The sequence below is a fragment of the Balaenoptera physalus genome, assembly GCF_965194825.1.
Source record: "Balaenoptera physalus genome assembly, chromosome: 3".
Taxonomy (NCBI): domain Eukaryota; kingdom Metazoa; phylum Chordata; class Mammalia; order Artiodactyla; family Balaenopteridae; genus Balaenoptera; species Balaenoptera physalus.
This window is the reverse complement of record NC_138890.1, coordinates 73,734,829-73,752,130: the sequence shown is the minus strand read 5'-3', so window position 1 is coordinate 73,752,130 and position 17,302 is coordinate 73,734,829.

Here is a 17,302-nt window from a genome sequence, read left to right as displayed (position 1 = left end):
TGGGAGGAAAGAATTGGTAGAAGAAGACAAGGATAAAGATGACCGGCTTAACATATGAAGGGAGTGAAATAATAGGCATCCAATATAGTAGACTGACAAAGAAATTTTTGATGAGAAGTATTTTGAAAACACCCACAGTTCTAAATAACTATTCTAAGCTAACAATGAATTCTTAGCCTGCAAAAGGAAAAGAACTCCTAAATAATGTCATTTATATTGTTCATAATGTTGATTATAAATCAACCAAGAATTGTCAGCTAGAAAAGATCAGGCTTAGGCTGAGCAGTGGTAACATATATTTTTCTAGAAAAGAAACGTTATGGAATTCAAATTCTGAAGTTGTAGGCTCTATTATTCTGAAGAACAATATTCCAGGACAAGACTGGAAATGTTGAGGTCTGGGTCATTTAACAGGTGCCTGGGAAAAACGCTGTCCCATAAGTTGTACAGCTCCTTCTGTGGATAGAGATGTCAGCCAGGTGAGCTAACGGGGCTAATTCATCCCTCATTCTGATGTGAGACAATGTTTGACAGAGCGTGTGGTGAGGTCATGAGAAGATTTTAAAAGAAAATGCTTGGTGTGGGCCAACCTGTGAAAGGTAAGTGATGTCAAGGAGTAGGTCTTTGGAGACAGGCTTGGGTTCAAACCTACCAATGGTGACCATTCTCCTTTGTTGGCCATGACAGTACTTATTTGAGCCTGCTGTTCCTTTCACTCTCAAAAGTGTCCCAAGTTATATAATTAATTATATGATTACCTAGTTTAAATGTCAATTCTGTTACTTACTGTGAGAACTTAGGTGAGTTATTTAAGTTTTCAAGTCTCAGTTCCTTACTTTTTTTTTTTAATTAATTAATTAATTAATTAATTTAATTAATTTATTTTTGGCTGTGTTGGGCCTTCGTTTCTGCGCGAGGGCTTTCTCTAGCTGCGGCAAGCAGGGACCACTCTTCATCGCGGTGCACGGGCCTCCCACTGTCGCGGCCTCTCTTGCTGCGGAGCACAGGCTCCAGACGCGCAGGCTCAGTAGTTGTGGCCCACGGGCCTAGCTGCTCCGCGGCATGTGGGATCCTCCCAGACCAGGGCTCGAACCCGTGTGCCCTGCATTGGCAGGAAGATTCTCAACCACTGCGCCACCAGGGAAGCCCGGTTCCTTACTTTTAAAATGAGAATAATCATATGTAATTCTTAGGCATGCTGAGAGGTTTAAATGAGATATTTCAGGAAAGATTCTGCTTGTGCCTGACGGCTTAGTTCACAGCAAACTGTTATTTCCTCATCACCTGAATCCTTTTCAATAAGATAATTAAAGCCTTCAGTGATATGACCCCAACATGTTTTTTTTCTTCATTTATCTTAAACTTCATCTGCCTTAAACTTCTCAACCTTTTCTAACTCTCAGTCTTTGGCATGTTATTTCTTAGCTTGAAATGCAATCTTCCTTTTTTCTTTCTCATTATCTTTAAATTCTTTTTACTTTTTAAGGCTCACCTTTTCTGAATATCTATAGCTAGAAATAATGTTTCCTAAATATAAATGCACCTTTTTAAACTTTATGGCTGTCACTCTTTAAAATTATTTAAATATTTAATGAAGTGATACAAATTTTTATATTATTTGGATCTACTCCAATTTTTAAATTTATTAGGTTGCACATTTTTACATTATTTAGATACACCATAATTTATTTAATGAATCTCCCACTGAATGATATTTAAGTTGATCCCAGTTTTTAGATTATTATCACATTTTAATGTAACTACACAGCATTATAGTTGTATTAAATTATCCTCTATTTAAAAATCAATTTGTAAGTTTTTTTTCAAAATAAAGGATGTTAAATTTTTTTTTTGTCATGTGTTTCTTTTTTGTTAAATGTCCTCTGTTCATAATGTTTTAGACTTTGCTGAAAGGTTTTTAAGTGTTGTCTAAGTTATCAGATTTATAGTTTCTGAGTTTTGTGTCTGCTTAAAAAGATCATCTCCATCCTAAGGTTATAAATTAATTCAGGCATGTTTTCATCCAATACTTTTATGGCTACACTGTTTACTTTAACTTTTTGATCCATGTGGAGTTTATTTTTATGTAAGTAGTGTTTTGAAAATGTGGCTTTACTTTTTCCAAATGACTATATAGTTATCAAAGATTTATTGAAAAAATTCACCTTTACCCCACTGGTTTGAGATGCTCTTTTTGTTCTACTTCTTATATGTATTTGGGTCTATTTCTGAACTCCCTCTCTTCCGTTGATATTTCTGTGTATTCCTGGGCCATTATTAAAGTTATATGAATTAGAGCTTTAGCATATGTTTTATTATCTGGTTTGATTCTTTATTCTTCTTCTTTAGAATATTTCTAGCTAGTTTTATGGATTTATTTTCCAGACTAATGTAATAACATGATTTCATTTCATAAATTTTAGAGGGTTTTTTTTTTACTTAATATTTTAACAATATTGAGTCTTTATTTATAAAAACAGGATAGATTGCATTTTATTGAAGGATTTTACTATGTCTTTCAAAAGATACTGAAAAATTTGCACCTTGTAATCACCTACAGATTCCTTATAAAGTTGGTTTTGTAATGATTGTTTTGTTTGGAACTATGATTGAGATATTTTCTTCCATTATATTTTTAATTGGTTATAATTTATATATAAGAATTTACATTTGTTAACTATGGAAATATATGTCTTCATTTGTAATCACTTTCCAGTTAATTCTCTTTTTAAATATGGAATCATATTTTCTGCAAGTAATAATAATATTTTACCTTTTCTTTTCAAAAATTGATAGTCTGTTTCAGATTAGTGCAATTGCTGATGGTATTGCTCATTGGGGTTCAAATTCAAACACTGTCAAGTTAATTAAATGTTCAAATCTTCAGTTTCCTCATCTGTAAAATGCAAGAATAGTAATATAGTTGGCCCTTGAACAACACGGGGGTTAGGAGTACTCACCCACCCTGAAGTAAAAAATCTCTATATAACCCTCTTATTGTGGTTCTGCATCTGATGATTCAACCAACTGCAGATCGTGTAGTGTTGTAGTATTTACTATTGAAAAAAATCCATGTGAAAATGGACCCATGCAGTTCATGTTGTTCAAGGGTCAACTGTACTTATCACACAGGGGTAACATAAAGATCAAACTGGTAATGTGTGTAAAGCAATTAGCAACATACCTAGAATATGATACACTCCCCCAAATGTTAATCATTGTTTTATTTTTCCTCAAAGTTAATTGAATAATCTAGTATTTTATTATCATCATTTAATAATACTAACAGTCATTTTAAATGACTTCCAGTGATGATGTGTGGAATGGCCTAATGGTCTATTTGTAGTGTATAGATTATAGTATAGTAAGCATAGAGTCTAGATTTACCAGCGCTATGATAACATGCAATTCTATTGTTTTAAATAAAGGCAATAAATTATTGTGAAACTAAATGGCACTTAATTTTGTATTCCTGGAAAGATACAAGTTAATTCACAAAATAGAAAAAGAGTGATGATAGTGGGAAGTCTTGTTTTATATTGATTATAAACATTAATAAAAATATTTACCACTTCATATTTGTATCATAGGTATTTATTTATATGTTCTAACTTCCTTGATAGAAAAGGTAATGCTCAGTTGATTCATCTACATGGTCAATTTGGACAGCTGACAACCTTCTTAAGTGCAATACCCAAAGTAGGCATTCAATAAATATCCTTTGAGGAACGGCATGAATAAATAAACTGCACCATCAAGAAATAAACAGACTCATAGACAATATATTTTTCCAGATTCCACAGGGTCCAAGCAGATGCAATGGAAACTTTGTATTATCCCATCCTCAGACGACAAGAGACAGTATCATACTTCATCTTTCCCTAATACATGTAATATTCTTTAATAGGAGAAAGATACTTAATCAGGAGCCACTATGTACAAAACATTGACTAGAGGTTTGAAATATTAAATGTTCTTTCATCAAGGAAGATTTTTCCCCTTAACGCACAAGCATTAAATCCTACTCTAATCAGTTAATTTTTTTCTTTCATTCACAGTGGAAATTGTAGATATCTTGCTTTTACTATAAAACCTGATTTATATTCTTCAGCTAAATGCAGAGATTTCATTTGTGAATGCTAGTCAGTGATTTATATCATTGTTTTCCTTTTCGGACAAGTCACTGCAAAATAATTTTTTTCAAGCAAGATGGTATTAACCTTTTCTGATTGCAAAGTCTCTCCTAGCAGCATCAATACTACTTTGTCATTTCTGTCAGTTATTATATTACATTTGATAAACAAATAAATACAGCTCCACATATCAAAAACCAAAATGACTATTTTGAGGATTTGCCTTTTGATAATCATCTACAACAGATTAGGCAGCCTCTGTAATATTTCAAAGAATTGGCCTTTTTCCAGTTGATACTGATATTGGGATTTGAGTTAATTGCCAGTGCATCTCAAATAACAGAGCAGGTGCTAGTAGAAAGAACATTTCCTGTATTTTCTTTGTTATTTATAGTCAGAGCTCTTCTGCACTAAACCCTTGAGTTGGCTTTTTAGAGCCCACTGTATAACAATTTCATTCACTTTCATGTCAACAAGCTTTGGCTTGATAAATTAAAATGGAAAAAATGCTGGCTAAAGCACCGGGGCCCTACATAATTCATTTTGCTGCAAGTTTCTGGCAGCTGCCCAAGAATCACCTGCTATCTTCCTAGTGTCCTTATCATTTTCCCATCTGGAAAGGGCTGAACCTTACTTACACTGGGGAGTTAAAGGCCTGTGCAGGATGCATTCAAAGGCCATTAACAATCATAACTCTAAAAATCACCATCTTTTTTCAGGCAAGGTTAACACTAGTCTATAAAATAGATGGGAAGGTCAATATTTTGTTTTTATTTAAATAAATATAAAGCAATTGCAGGATTTCTTTAATGATGTAGAACTGCAGATAACCTGAACCATTATATTTCTAGACTTTGTGGTCTTCCTTAAAATTATCCAAAAGTAATTTTGAAAAGCCCATCCTAAATTAAGCAACTTCTAGTATTAGTTGTCAATTTATTGTTAAACAAAGTAATTCATTCATTTATTCTTACTTTATACAACTGGATTTCTTTTAAGGGAACTTAGGTAGGATGATAATTTTAGTAATTATTTTAGCAATTAACTACCAGAATGCAAAGGTCATTAAAGAAAAAAAAAAAACATAGTTTTGAAAAGAGGCTAAATGATAGTAGAATCAGGGAAAATGTTAATATTTAATTTTCTCAAAGTTTTGAAATTTACAAGTAGCTTTTGTTAACTAAGACTATATGACGATTAAAAGTAAATTAAATTTAAAACCTGATCCTGATGAAGCTTTATTACCCTAGAAATTATCAGAGCCTGAATATAAGGCTGTGAGTTCTAAACAGTTACAATTTTTAGAAAATGAAAGTTCCCTTATTACTAGATATTTAAACTAACAATTCAAGCCTTCAACACCTAACTTATAATGCATGTTGGTGATTGTTAGTTTTGTCTCCAAGGTGGAAAAATATGTAGGGATGACCAGAATCCTTGACCAGCCACCCTTGCTAGGCTTAATGAGTGCGCTCTAAGCGCAGTGAGCAAAGCCAGGCAGAATGCTCAGTCCTTAAAAAAGGAGAGGCAATACCGAAAGAAGTCAGATGGACTCCCCATTCCCTGCCCCAAATAGTCAATTTGTTTAGGAAATGCTGCCACTTGCAAAGAGAAGTCCAGAACCTTGAACTTGAACCCTGCCTGATGATTGAAACAGTGGGAGGCTGTGGAGGTAGAGGTGGGGAGGAGGCTGCAATTTTATATTACTGAGGGGGAAAATTTGTATTCTGCTTAGTAAGATGCTTATTTTTAAAATAAGCACTGGAAAAAAAAAAGCCTCTGATGGGATTTTGTTTATATAAAGATAAAGCCTAGATCTAATTCTGGAATGGAAACTGACAGTTAAAAGTCTGTGAATAATAACACAAGAGGTTATCTTCACTGTGGGTAGATTTGAGCCAGTGGGGATAATTACACACCCTGGGTGGCATAGCCCATCAGTCTCTTTATGGGAATCAAGACTTTTGGGGTGAGTCAAGATTTTTAGAGCAATAACTCCAGGGTAAGAAGAATACAGTCAGAAACCCTCCCCCTGCACGGGAGATGGCCTGAATCCTGAAACTTTTCATTTAGTCATTTAACTAATATTCATTCATTGGGCACATACCCTGTGCTGGTATCATCCAATGGGGTCAACTGTCATTAAAGAATCCCTGGGGCTAGGGACTGTAAGAGCAGGAATCCTTACACCAACTTCCCTCCTTCCCTCTCTCCATTCCTCCCTCCTGCCCCCTTTCCCTCTTTCCTTTCTTCCTTCCTCCCTTCCTTCCTTCCTTTCTTTTCTCTTCCTTCCTTCCTCCCTTCCTTCCTTCCTTCCTTCCTTCCTTTCTCTCCTTTCCTTCCTTCCTTCCTTCCTTCCATCTGCCCGACCTCCCTCCCTTCCTTCCTTTCTTTTTCTTGTTGCAAGTCGCATCTCTATTCTCAAGTCATTAGTGAAGTTTTATTAAACTCCAGAGCCTCATCTTAGATTATGGATAGGGATTTTAAGGGAGGAATGTTTCACAGCTTAAAAACAAAGTGGATTGACTATAAAATCACCAGTATTAACAGAGAAGAGAAACATTTTATCTGATAGCAACAGCCAGCCAGGAAGTATGGGGCAAGTTGCTGGCTTGCTAGGTGACCAACAACCACAGAACAAAGTTGTGGGACATATTATCCTTCTTCCAGAGAGCCTCAGAAATGCCTCCAGAGGGGGTGCCTGATGGCCAGTACTGCCCTTAGACCCAGGTAAGAGGAGTCTTGTTGGTGCCTGACACTGAACTGGACAACAGTTCTGTTGGGGAGGGGGGTACCCTGAGCCTAGGCCAGAATAGCAAGCTATTCTCCAACCATTTATGCCCCTACCTTACCTTTAACAATGGTTGATCAGGTGCTCCAAGGAGCTTCATGATCCTCACCTATGGGACATCCCAGGCCTCTGTGGTCAGGGCCCAGTTCATAGATGGTGGCCTGGAAAGCAGATTTGTCCTACTGGCCAGCCAGGCATTTCTTTGTGGGATCATGTAAAATTGGGACTGAAGAATGGGGCTGACATGCTGATATAACTCATTTACATGAGACACAGGATGATTTCAGATCTCTGGGCTACCAAACATCTACCATCAACTCTTGGGCTTGAAATGCATGTGAGGGCCATTGTGTTGGCTCTGAGTTCCCACCACATCCCGTGCCACTTCCAGTCTACAGAATCCCAGGGTGGCAAGGGGGCTCTATGGGTGTGATTTACTCTGTGAGCATCCCTGCTGGTGACTTCCAGGGTAGTCCCTCCATCCCTCATCAGGCAGTCCTGGGGGAGCAAGCTTATTGCCAACAGGCCATTCGATCGATATCTTCTCTTTCTTCTGATTGATGTGGGAATGTTTTACTCTGTCTTAAGCTGTGCCAAACAAGGGAGAGATGTTCCTTGTGACAATGGAACTGTCCTTTTCACTCCACCACTGGGTCTTTTGCCTACTGTCCCTGTTGGTTTTGGTATAGAAAGTCAAGGGAGCAGTCAACATTGAAAGAAATCACATTATAAAAATGCTGTGATTACAGCCTATAGAGACATTGTTGGGAGATGTATTATCCTATGTTTTTACACTGTAAAATTCTATATGATAAATTTAACATGACCATAAAACAAAGTGTTGTTCACATTTTCCTGCATATTCTGTGTGCACATGCATTTGTGGTCTTCATCAATGAAGCTGAGTAACAACTTTTGAAATGGGCATTGGAAACCTGTATTCACAGGCAGCAGGATGGGTGATGTAATGTCATGAGAAGTGATGGAAACAATCGTAAATAAACAGTATTAGGGAATTATAGAAGCAAGGAGGTCTACATTTCTTCAGTACAAAAAAGTTCAGAAGAGCAAGGCATCATCTGTAATAGCACTGTTGCCACCATTTTTCTTGTAGTGGAAAATAGGAAATAAGACAGGATGGAGCATTTGACGATAAAGGACACAAGAGATGGTCCTTGTGGCCCACCTCATTTTGGACCCTATGTGACCCACCTCATGTTGGACAGCTGGTATGGCTGAGGATTCTTTTATCTTGGATCAAGTGCACCACAATATTTGAATTAAAATCAATCTTATTTGCAGCTTTTCCTTAGGGCTATTTCTTGTCATGGCTCTTCAGGCTATTCAGTGATCCAAAGAGAAGGAGAAGGAGAAGGAGAAGGAGAAGAAAGAGAAGGAGAAAAAGGGGGAGAAGGAGAAGAAGGAGGAGGAGAAGGAGAAGGCGGAGAAGAAAGAGACGACGAAGTAGGAGGAGGAGGAGGATGTGGAGGAGGAGGGGGGAAGGAGAATGAGAAGGAGAAGAGGAAAGAGAAGGAGAAGGGGAGGGGAGGGGAGGGGGAGAAGGAGGATGACAAGGAGGAGGAGAAGAGGGAGAGAAAAGAAGGGGGAGGGAGGGGGAAAAGGAGAAGTGTACCAAAGGAAAGAATGGTTCTTCCTAAATCAGAGGTAAAACAATTGAGTACATCTAAGGGCCTTGGTAGAATATGTAATTGAGTGCAGTCTGTGGGCTGTCTGAGACAACAGAGTGAAGAGATTCTGGTTTATGCCTGCCCTGTTGATGTGGTATAGCCACATTTAGCTCCAGGCAGTTACTGCAATGAAGTAAATAAAGTTGGTCCAATTTTGCCAGATATTCCAATTTTTCAAGAGATACCCCAAATCAAACTTTACATGAAATCTCCCTAGTTTTAAATGTGGGCAATTAATTCAAATGTTAACAGTTCTGTGAAAACTATAGAATATGTCTGGCTCACCTACAGTCAATTGGCTAGCTCACCCTTAAGACCTGGAGAACAGAAGAGGTTGGTAAGCCAATGACATGTAAGCCTTTAAAGAACGGGGAAGCCCCTATCAAGCAGGAGATACATAACTTCTGGGAAAGGAAAGAAGAAATAATATCAAAAGATGGAATCTAGAGGGTGTTGGAAATCAAGCACTTTTGGCTAGTTCTCTCATCTTTTCCAAACCTCTGCTCCGCAGCATGTGGCTCTGATCTGATGGCTCTTTGCTTCTTCCTGGAAGTGAAGTGGGAGGAGGATGTGCTGGGCTTGAACCCTTCCTGGAGAGTGATCTTCAGGATGTTGTGTTAGAGATATGAACTGAAGTGATATCATCGAGATGGTGATATAGGACATTCCCACTCCAATCCCCCTCAAAAGAAGATCAACTAGCAATGATCCATAGATTAGACACCACTGTAAAATTCCCAGAACCCATGGATGAGGTTAAACCCCCCTCTGGACAACAGAAAATTAGAAGGGTAAGAGGAGTAGCTATACTCTGACTTCATCGCCTTCCCCAGGCCATCACAGTGCCACTCTGAGAAGGCCGCCCTGGGCCTATGATTTCTCCAGTGGGAAAAGAGAGCCCAAAGTGGACATCCAGCTTCCCCAGCATTGTGAGACACTTCCCTAGAGGCCACTCAGGTCTTACTTCATGAAAATCACTAGAGGGATCTGTGGCGCTTGACTGCCAGGAATCAGACTGAGACAGAGTAGGGGGCAAGACTTATAGCACCAGCACTCTGATCCTGGTGGATAGCATTCCTGCTTGCAGTGGACCCAAAGAGAGATCCCAGCCAGTGACTCTGCCCATCTTCAGAGCTGAGCTGGTGGTCCCATGTGGCCAAGGAGATTTGTTGGCAATTCTGTCTGATTGGGTCCCCAATCAAAGAGTACCTGCTGTGGAGCTCATTCTACCCTCTTTCCCAGGCAGGGAAGAAAATTCAAAGTCCTGCCCAACTGCTGAGTATAGCCTACAGTCCTGTCAATCCAGGAAAGTCACAGGATACAAAACCAACATACAAAAATCAGTTGCATTTCTATACACTAAAAACAAACTATCTGAAAAGGAAATGAAGAAAAACAATCTCACTTACAATAGCATCAAAAACAGTAAAATACTTAGGAATAAACTTAACCAAGGAGGTGAAAGATCTGTACACTGAAAACTGTAAGACATTGATGAAAGAAATTGAGGATGATATGAATAAATGGAAAGATATCCATGTTCATGGACTTGAAGAATTAATATTGTTAAGCTGTCCATACTAACAGAAGCCATATATAGATTCAATGCAATCCCTCCCAACAAGGATTCCAACATTATTTTTTACAAAACTAGAAAAAACAATCCTAACATTTATATGGAATCACAAAGACCCCAAATAGCCAAAGCAATCCTGAGAAAGAAGGATAAAGGTGGAGGCATCATGCTTCTTAATTTCAAACTATGTTACAAATAATAATCAAAACAGTATTGTATTGGCACAAAAACAGACACATAGATGAGTGGAACAGAATCTAGATTCCAGAAATAAACATGTACAGTCAACCAATTTTTGACAAGGGATCCCAGATACTTAATTGGAAAAACATAGTCTCTTCAGTAAATGATGATGAAAACACTGGATATTCACATGGCAACAAATGAACCTGGATCTGTATGTTACACACCTCACAAAAATTAATTAAAAATGGATTAAAGACTTAAATGTAAGACCTGAAACCATAAAATTCCTAGAAGAAATCAAGGAAAAAGCCCCTTCACCTTGATCTTGGCAATGATTTTTTTGGAAATGACACTAAAAGCACAAGCGACAAAAGCAACAGTAAACAAGCGGGACTACATCAAACTAAAAAACTTCTGCATAGCAAAAGATACAATCAACAAAATTTAAAGGCAACCTATGGAATGGGAGAAATATTTGCCAAACACATACCTGATAAGTGATTAATTTCCAAAATATATGAGGAACTCATATAACTCAGTAGCAAAACCCACAAATAATCTAACTAAAAATGAGCAAAGGACCTGAATAGACATTTTTCCAAAGAAGATATTCAAGCAACCAACAGGGACATGAAAAGGTGCTCAACATCACTAATCATCATCATGGAAATGCAAATCAAAACCACAATGAGATGTGGCTCTCTCACACCTGTTAGAATGACTATTATCAAATAAATGAGAGATAATAAGTGCTGATGAGGATGTGGAGAAAAGGGAATGTTTGCGCACTGTTGATGGGAATATAAATTGGTGCAGTCACTATGGAAACAGTATAGAGGTTCCCCACAAAATTAAAAATAGAACTACCATATGATCCAGCAATCCCACTTGTGGGTATATATCCAAAGGCAATGAAATCACTATATTGAAGAGATAACTGCATCCCCATGTTCTTTGCAGGTTTATTTATAATAGCCAAGACATGGAAACAACCTAAGTGTCCAGGGACAGATGGAACATTATTCAGCCATGAAAAGAAGAAAATCCTGTCATTGGCAACAATATGGATGGGCTTTGAGGGAATCATGCTCAGTGAAATAAGTCAGACAAAGACAAATATTGTACATTCTTATGTATATATGGAATCTAAAAAAACTGAACTCCTAGAAACAGAGAGTAGATTGGTGGTTTCCAGTGGTGGAGGTAGTATAGGGGAAATTGATGAAGGTGGTTAAAGGGTACAAACTTCCAGTTATAAGATAAATAAGTTCTATAGTTAACAATACTGTATTGTACATTGTATTTGTATATTTGAAAGTGGCTAAGAGAGTATATTTTAAAAGTTCTCACCCCCTTGCCACACAAATTGTAACTAAGTGGGGTGATGCATGTGTTAACTAACCTTATTGTGGCAATCACTTCACAATAATTACATATATCCAATCATCACATTGTAAATCTTAAACGAACACAGTGTTAAATGTCAATTATATCTCAATAAACCTGGAGAAAGAAAATAAATATGGTTTTAATTTTGTTACAAAGACATCATTTTGGGCTTTGAAGGTGAAGAGAGACTTGGGGGTAAAGCCCCCAAGGCAAATAGCCTGATGGAGAAAGCAAGTTGAAGAATGATCTCTTCTCCAAGCATATTCACTCAGTGGGACCAGGCTAGCCATGGAGTGAGACGAGGGATTAAACTGCATTGACTAGTTAAGTCAGTCAGCTTTACTACTCATGTTAATAGTTGACTATACATATATATATATATCTATATATATATAGATATAGATATAGATATACACACACACATGTATATTTTTTGTTTGTATGAAAGTTAACTATGAAATAAGCTAAATGGAGACCCTTGGGAAACTACAGCCAACACTTATATGACATTTACTATATGTGCTATGCTCTTTTGCAAATATTAACTAATATAATCTTCACCACAACTCTAAATGGTAGGTATTATTTTTATACTTCATTTTCAAGTGAGGCAACTGAGGAAGAAAGAAACTAATAACCTGCCCACAGTCACACAGCCAACAAACAGGGCACCCAAGAGACCTGGGGAGGTTGGCCGAAAAGTCTGAGACCTTAACTGAATGATTTATGTGGAAGAGGACAGCTAGTCTTTCATTACAGATTTATTTAAATTGGAAAATAAAATCAACTGCTAATCAAGAGTGAAGAATATTGAGGGAGGTTGGTTAATCAGAAGAAAAAGAAGGCCACCAAGTTCTCTCTCTCAGATGCAGATGTTTTTTAGCTAGGAGACTGAGAGTATAAGGATAAGTATTGCTGTGGGGAATGATGCAGTCTTCCCTATGTTCCTAGTCACCGTGGAGGTAATAAATCGGTGTAGAAAATTAAGCTCTTCCCTCTTATAAACAAAGAAGAAGAAACTGGCAGACTGGAGCTCAGAAAAAGTTGGGGACAAGACTGAAGGAAAGAGGAGGTCACTGCTGGATAAGCAGATTTTGTATGTTTATGTTCAACAATTTTCACTTTTTAACTTTTCTTTTTCATACCACACTGTGGTAAACACTAAACAAAACATAGTTCGTCAGGAAAATCATTTATTGGGCAACCCTACATGCCAGTCTCCACACTGGCTCTGCGTGCATCTTGCTAATCCTCACCTGTATTATTATCCATTTCACTGATGAGGAAGCTGATTCAATTTCAGTGGCTTGCTGATAAGGAGCTGCGTCAGAATTTGCACCACCTTCTTACAGAAAAAGCTGTACTCTTTCCACTGAATTAATACAACCCCCTCAATTCTTATTTATATAAGATGCATTGAGGAGGTCATGTGCTCCAAAGGTGCTCTTTAGAATCACCTCTTTATGCCTCTAATTTGTGGGCCCATCGATTTGCGTTATAATCCTACATTTTCTACTGCTAAAAACTGTTCCCCAGCAAAATAAACAGGTATTTTTTGTTTTGAGGTTTTTTTCCCCCTTGAATAGGGAATGGGGTCTACAACCACCAGAACTTCCATTTAATAAGTCTGTATATCAGTTTTTGTTATGAAAAATGATAGGTGATTTTAAAAGGGTATCTTAAAATTGCAATTTCCCTCCTCTTCTCTATAGAGAATGGCAACAGACAACTAAAGAGTTCACTAAACACGGTGGCACTCAGATTCTGTCTCCTTTAGGCACTGGCCAACATTCCAAGCAATAAATAACATTTTCTTATAAATAACAGAATGCATATCTTAAGTATACACAAAAAAACTTTACCCAAGTAGTAACTTGCTGGATTAAGAGTCTAATTTTTTATAGTCTTGCAGTGAGGTGTACTATCCTTAGAGTATCTTTACCTTTTGATTCTAAGATATTGTTTTATGCATCATCTTTTTAATGATTCTTCCAAGTGCATCAGTCATGCTGCAAAGCTTACAGATCGGGGTTGTCTCTGAACTGGTCCAGCCCCCTAGAGAAACTCCCTGACTGCACTTGGTTGAAAACCTATTATGTCTGCTCCAAGGCCAAACACTTGAGGCCCCGATCAATGCCGGTGGTGCTAGAGAGGGAGGGATGCAGGATGAGGCTGTGGCGGATGCATACTGCCAGGTGTTTGTCACCTTGATTCAGCCCTATCAGCATTAAAGGAAGTTAAAATAAGAAAAGGAGAAAAAGAAAACATGAAGCCCCAATTGAAAGAGATCTTTCCTCAGAGTCCTACCTCACCTGTTAGCGTCCCATTTATTTCTTCTTAGTAAACCGACACATCTGAAGAGCCTCGTAGAAGCAAGCTATAGGTTCCTAGGGACAAATTATGTGCTTTTAACTCTTTACGGGAAAGAAGGCTGCCCTGTAATTATCATCGTGGGTCAGTTTTGTTATGCAGGAACGCGAACGATCTTGGTTCACACAAGGCACTAGGAAGATTAAGGTCCTCAGCCACAAGGGATTTGACAGAAGAGAAAGAAAAGTCAGAGTTTACACACTTTAAACAAAATAGAGACATCAGTATTTATTATCTGTGAATCAGTGAGATTTACAATTCTTAAAATATGCAAGCAAAACATTTGTGAAGCAGATACAAAACATTCAAATGGATTGCTAATATTAACATATAAAAGAAATATCACACTGAAGCATGTTAGCGCTAATGATTTAAAATACTACTTATACTTTAAGTGGCTGTCCTATGACCGCATATTTTCTCACAACCAGGAAAAATTACTAGAATTTTTAAAGCTCCTGTTAAATATTCAGTGTCAAGGGTTATGGAAACAGCACCATGATTTTAATATCCTGCATACATTTAGGATCTGAATTGAAAATATTTGGTATTTGGGATGAGGCTAATTTAGCATGAAGCTTAGGAAAAGCATGTTTGAATACAAAGAATGAACACCAAAATGAAACCAATGGAAGTGTAAAAAAGCCAGCACCCAAGAAAAATAAAACAAAATAGGAGAAGTGTGCCACATAAATATACTAACTCCTGTATTATTTGTCAGCTGCATAATTGATATCCCTTTATTTATTTTTTTGTGACCAAAATATGAATATTTTCACTTAGAACTAAAGGAGATGCTGGTAGAGTGGCTATAAATTGGAAAATAAGTTTAGATATTTTTTCTTCATGTAAAACTGTACTGAAATTTTTTATACTATTTTTAAAAGATTTGATCACCTTCCATTGTTCTTGTGCTAATTCCACCCAAGCCTTTAACCAGCGACTATGGGAGAAACTCCTTAGGAGAGACATAAATGACAGATCTGTGAAAGAAAACAAACTGTGTTCTTCTTTCTCATGATTTGTTCTTCTTTCTCATGTGTTAGAGGACACTGGAATTTTCCAGAAGACAGAATGATGAACAGGGCACCATTGAACCTGGCAGCATCCAGGGGTGGCAACATATAGGAACAATACATGTAAACCTCACTTTTTAGGGATTTGTTTTGGGGTCTGAATTTCCAAGAAAGATATGGCTATAGGTTCTTCTACTTTGGGGAATATTATTTCCCCACTTTTTCAGAAATTCTGTATTGTTGTTCAACATAGAAGCAACCTAAGTGTCCATTGACAGATGAATGGATAAAGAAGATGTGGCACATATATACAATGGAATATTACTCAGCCATAAAAAGAAACAAAATTGAGTTATTTGTAGTGAGGTGGATGGACCTAGAGTCTGTCATACAGAGTGAAGTAAGTCAGAAAGAGAAAAACAAATACCGTATGCTAACACATATATATGGAATCTAAAAAAAAAGAAAAAAGGTTCTGATGAACCTAGGGGAAGGGCAGGAATATATATGCAGATGTAGAGAATGGACTTGAGGACATGGGGAGGGGAAGGGTAAGCTGGGACGAAGTGAGAGAGTAGCATTGACATATATACACTACCAAATGTAAAATAGATAGCTAGTGGGAAGCAGCCGCATAGCAGAGGGAGATCAGCTCGATGCTTTGTGACCACCTAGAGGGGTGGGATAGGGAGGGTGGGAGGGAGATGCAAGAGGGAGGGGATATGGGGATATATGTATACATATAACTGATTTCACTTTGTTATACAGCAGAAACTAACACAACATTGTAAAGCAATTATACTCCAATAAAGATGTTAAAAAAAAAAAAAAAAGAATGTTCAATGAAACTTGAATGCCTAATATATGCCAGGCACTGGGAAAATAAAATTTTCAGCTGTTTACTATGTTAAATCTACTATTGAGATATTTGAACTTACAATCATTTTATAGTAAACTTTAGATTTTTTGCCCTTGGATTTATTTGCTAATAATAGTTGTATCTTATAATTTTATTTTGAATCAGAGATGTTTTTGTCCATTAGTTAGACAAATCTTGTTACTGGATTGAATTAAATAACCATGGGTTTTCCAAAGGAAAAACAAAAAAAAGAAATTCTATATTGTTGTCCAGATTCATGATGTCAAGGTCAGGACTCTTCTCTTTTCCTGTGAACACCAACCTATGGCGAGGCAATGCCTGAGGAAGTCATGGGCAGACACTGTTTTTAGGGAGAAACTCTCACTTATTAGGAGCCAGGCACAGTGCCAGGGACCTTACATGGTGTAGCAATCAGGATCATAGAAAGAAACAGATGGCATACTCAAACAGGGATAATTGAGGAGAATTTAATAAAGGGATATGTACAAAGATGCCTGTAGGGTTATTTTAGGGAAATGAGCAAGGAATGTTGCGGTGCATCAGGGCTGGCAACAGTGGGGAGCCTGTTCCATACCTAGGCTTAAAGCATCACGGGAGGGAGCACCAAGCAGGACCCAGAAACAGAGGGGGCTACTTAACCAGAACTGCGACCTTCAATGGATTGATGCAATTCATTCACAGGGACTGAGCAGGGAGAGAACTAGGGAAATAAACACCCTGACCTCACTCTCGTGTCTTCTCAAATTTCTTCTGGTGTCTTCTATTCACCAAGCCAAACCAGGAGGCAGAGGGCAAGTTTGCCCATTGATTTAGTTGATAAATAACAGTACGTACGTAGAGAGCAGAAGTGTATAGAAAATGGGAGAGTGGATTTGGAGGGGCAAATGGAGAATACACAACACACATAAACTCTTCTTCACCCTTCACCACATCCTAATAAGAAATACAGAATTAACATCTGCAATTTATGATTAGGAAATTTAGGTTCAGAAGGTCAAAGAACTTTTGCAAGAACACACAGGTAATAAGTGACAGCACCAGGATTGAAACCTAGATCTTCTCAGTCCAAAGCTTTTTTTCCCCCACAGGACGGTGAGAAAGGGTTGAGGGCAGGAGTGGAAATTAAAAGCACAAGGAAGTGGAGAAAAACAAGACGGAGGAAAGAAAGTAGCTGACACATATTGAGCACTGGCTATAACCCAGGCATTGTTTTAAGCTTTTAAAATGTGTAGAATCCATCAATCCTCTCATCAACTGTATGATTTAGGTACTG